This window comes from Tupaia chinensis, unplaced genomic scaffold (assembly GCF_000334495.1).
Source record: "Tupaia chinensis unplaced genomic scaffold, TupChi_1.0 Scaffold000028_1, whole genome shotgun sequence".
In the NCBI taxonomy this organism is placed as follows: domain Eukaryota; kingdom Metazoa; phylum Chordata; class Mammalia; order Scandentia; family Tupaiidae; genus Tupaia; species Tupaia belangeri.
Window position 1 is genome coordinate 5,896,539 of NW_006159458.1, and position 4,381 is coordinate 5,900,919.

The 4,381-nt window shown below is 40.4% G+C and overlaps 1 pseudogene; it reads left to right on the forward strand.

Annotated features, from left to right (window-relative positions):
• Positions 1 to 1,470: 1,470 nt before the first annotated feature.
• LOC102499646 (protein dpy-30 homolog) lies at positions 1,471 to 2,048 on the forward strand (annotated as a pseudogene).
• Positions 2,049 to 4,381: the final 2,333 nt, after the last annotated feature.

Here is a 4,381-nt window from a genome sequence, read left to right on the forward strand (position 1 = left end):
ATGTTAAATTCTTTGACTTTAGGACAATTCCATTATTGCCTTTGCTAGAACGCCTAAGTCAATTTAATTTTTTTCTCAGAGTATTTCTTTTTTAAAAATAGGTTGTTCCCCTTCTTCCTCCATTGCCATTTTTAAAGCTCTTCCTTTGAATCCTTTGAACATGTTACTAAGGGACAGTTAGTGCTCAGGAAGGCAAATATTAGCATGCGTAGTTCCAAAACCCCTTCCTTTAGCAATTAACAGGGAGTTTACATATCTAAAAATATTTCAGTAACACACATTTTCCCAGCAAGTTACTTAGTAAAAGTAAACAAGAAAAGTTTTAAAATACATGAATAGCAGCTCTTTTGTTAAATGTGTGTGTGTGTGTGTGTGTGTGTGTGTGTGTGTGTGTGTGTTTTAAGATTTAGGTCTGGTTAGTGTTTAACTGAAAACCTAGTGGGTGTGGTGGGAGCTATGGTCTCACCGCTACTTTGTATTCTTTTCTAGTGACATCAACACTTGCTTGAATTTTTACTACTCCTAAAGAAAACAGTGTTTCTGGTTTTCCCTGCAACAAAGATCTCATTGGCTTAAGACAAATAACTAATTATTAGAACCAGAGTGCCTTGGAGATAGTACTTCTCAGAATAGCAGCCTCAACAGGAAGAAGGAACCAGAAAACATATTCCATTTGTGGTCATGTGGTCTAATTTGACATCTGAAAGTTGACTTAATATTTCAGAAGAGCTGGTTGCTGAGAAGTTACTCAGATATCGATATTTTTGGTGAACTTATGTGTCTTGTTATATATTGGATATTTATTGCTATATAACAATCCGAAATTTAGTCGTTTAAAATATTTATTATTTCTTAACGTAACTGTGGGCGAGGAATTGGAGAATAGCTTGCTAAGGAAATTTGGACTCCATATTCTCTTGGAATTCACTCAGACAACTGTTCTGTAGCACAGTGGTTAAGGGCTGTGCATGGAAAGCCAGATCCTGCATGGCCGACTGCAGTTCAAATCTCAATGGCTTGAAAAACATGCCAGGAGTGTAGTGTGTGTGACCCAAATCCTGACAAGATGAAGAAATAGAGGAAAGAGATTGCAGGATGGCCACACCCAGGTGGAGGTGCCTTCTCTCCCTTTCTGTCTCTTTGGAGATCACACATGCCCACTGGCAGTAAAAAATAAACAAGAGGAGCCAGCAGGTGGTGTAGTGGTTGAGACGCTGAACTCCCATATGGCTGACCACAGTTCGAGTCCCGAACCTGGAGGCTTGCTTTCTCACTCTCCCTTTCTGTCTGTTCTCTCTCTGGTCAAAATTGGAGAATAATGATAATACATTTAAAAAATTAAAAATAAATAAATCTTTGAAACATAATAAATAAATAGATAGGTCTTCATGTTGGAATCTCCCAGGTAACTCAAGGCTGTTCTTGTTTTCCAAGACTGGAATCCAAGCACTGGGACTTGCAGGGTCTGCCATGGAGCCAGAGCAGATGCTAGAGGGACAGAGTCAAGTTGTGGAAAATCCTCACTCAGAATAAGGTCTCACAGAGGACGCAGAGTGCAGAGAGGATAGTAGAAAATGAGAAAAATAATGCAGAAAAGTCATCAAAACAGAAGGTGGATCTACAGTCCTTGCCAACTTGTGCCTACCTAGATCCAACAGTTGTGCTATCCTGTTACAGGGACTGCTGTATTTGCATAAGAAAGACCACCAAATCTCACTGAATTTCTAGCATCTTAGCTTTTAAAGAATAAGGCACAGTTGGGAACCAGCAGTTAGAGTAATGGCTATGTCGCTGGACTCCCATGTAGTCGACCGTGGTTCGCGTCCCGGACCCGGTGGCTTAAAACTCACGCCAGGCGTGTGTGCATGCGTGCCCAAGATCCCAAGAGGAGAATGGAGGAGAAGGGATTGCGGCATGACCATCCTCTCTGGGGAGTGATTCCTCGCTTTCTGTCTCTGTGTCTCTCTCTGTCTGTCTGGCGAGCGCACGCACCCTATAGAGAAAAAAAAAAAAAAAAGAATAAGGCACAGTTCAAAGATCGAAACTGACTTATTGGGAAGAACAGTAAAACTTAGTTGCTACTATAGATTTCCTTGATTAAGAGGCAGCTTTAATCACCACGATTTCCCCCCTTTCTGGAAGTATAAGAACCTTCAAAACAACATAACTTATTCCCAGAGTTTCAGAAGAGAACCTATTTCTCTCATTTTGACTTAATCACCAACTTATTTAATGAGTGTATTCTGTGCAATTGATCCAAATGGGAGCTGCCATCTTCCTTTCGATTCTATTTCTTTGGCTGCAGGAATTGGCTAGTTGTGCTACGTAAGAACCCCTGCCACAGAGAGTAGTTCGGAAATTAGGTCATGACCCAAGCCAGATTTAATCAGTACTTTCTTAGAGTTTTGCTAACTGGCTTCTAAGTGGAAGAGAAAGACCATTTTCCTCTACAGTTGTTGAGCTGTTTGTGGCCAGTTTTATTCCCAGGGCAAGAGAACAACTCTGAAGTAATGGAGTTAACATGCAGAGAACAGTGGAGGTGAGACAGAGCTGGTTAGGAGTCCGCAGTTCCCAGAGCCAGGTCCCACACCTGCCTTAGGTTATATGAGTGAATAAATCTCCCTATTTGTTTAAGATAGACTAAATTGAACTTCTGTTACCAATATTCATAAGCCTTGACTAGAACTTCCTGAGAAGGGGTTGGCGAAATTTTATACATTAATTGTGCTAATTGGATTTTTTGTTTGTTTGTTTGCTACAAATGATAGAATGTATTTAAACTTGCCTAGATCATGTATTCAAATGTAGAAATAGGCATAGGTGAAGTTGGCCTAAGAAATATCTAGAATTAAAGATCTATATTCTGTTGAAATTCTGCTGTTTTTCTTTCCAAGTCTTAGCTTTATTCCTCCTCATCTAGAGACTTGGTTTTTGCAGCCGGTGGGGACATGACCACTGCTGGCAGCTTCTTTGCAGTATCTGAGAAGAGAATGCTTTCTCCCATCTTGAGTTGGCAAAAATCTCAAAGAATTCCGATTGGTCTGGCTGGGGTCATATGTGTTTCTGCAGCCAAGAATGTAGGCACTATTGTTACTCAGGTTGGTTTGTCTCTTGACTATTCCACATGGCCAAGGATGTGGAGCTAAGTAAGAACATGGCAGCTCCCATCTGGAAGAAATAGTCTACCATGGAGAAAAAGAATTCTTCTTTAATTAATGGAGAGAGAAGCCAGTTCTGAGCTGTCACTGAGGAAATCATTAAAAGTAGGGCATCCACTCTAATTTTTATGCTCACCACATTCGGTATTGGTCATATATTTTATAACTCATAGTTAGTGTTTTGAAAGGTATTAAAACCAAATAAATCTATAAAGTTTTTAACTTTTTCATTTTTTATTGCCAGAGGGTACACGCTCTTGTCAGAGAGAGAGAGAGAGAGAACCCTCCGATGGGACATGGCCACTTGAACTTCTGGAATTTGAACTTCAGTCAGCTCTGTGGGATCTGATACCACATGCACACTGCTTACCCACTGTACTATCAGGCCATTCCTTGAGGGAACAGATTGGTTTCGATATTAAATCTTTTCTCCCTGAAGTAATATCGAAATGTGTAAGAACCTCAGAAACTGTGTGGTTTGACCACTGCTAATTAAAACCCCCTCATGTGATCCCAATGAGTTACTTGAAAATCTCCATATCTTCAGTGATGATATAAAGAGTGAATGAAAATATATTTCTGAGGGAAGCAAAGAGTTGGGACACAACAGCAGTTTACTAAACTAGGAGCTGTTTTTTGATTCTTCAGTGATGATATAAAGAGTGAATGAAAATATATTTCTGAGGGAAGCAAAGAGTTGGGACACAACAGCACAGTTGACTAAACTAGGAGCTATTTTTTGATCTGTAATATTTGGAAAAAAATACTGTTGTTCTCATTTCTTTTTCTTATTACAAAAATGAGATTAATGGGAACCAGCAGTTAGCGTAATGGCTATGTCGCTGGACTCCCACGTAGTCGACCACGGTTCACGTCCTGGACCCGGTGGCTTAAAACTCACGCTGGGCGCGTGTGTGTGCGTGCCCAAGGTCCTGAGAGGAGAATGGAGGAGAAGGGACTGCGGCGTGACCATCCCCCTGGGGGGTGATCTCTCGCTTTCTGTCTCTATGTCTCTCTCTGTCTGTCTGGCAAGCGCACACGCCCTATAGCAAAAATCTCTCCAAAAAAAAAAAAAAAGAGATTAACAATAATAATACTTTTCATCTTTTATAAATACCACTGGGCAGAGATACAACATGGAGGATGGGGACTGAAGTATGTTGTAAACCCAATCTGTAAGTAGCAGTTTTAGTCATTTTCTTTGTACTGTTATGAAAACAAAA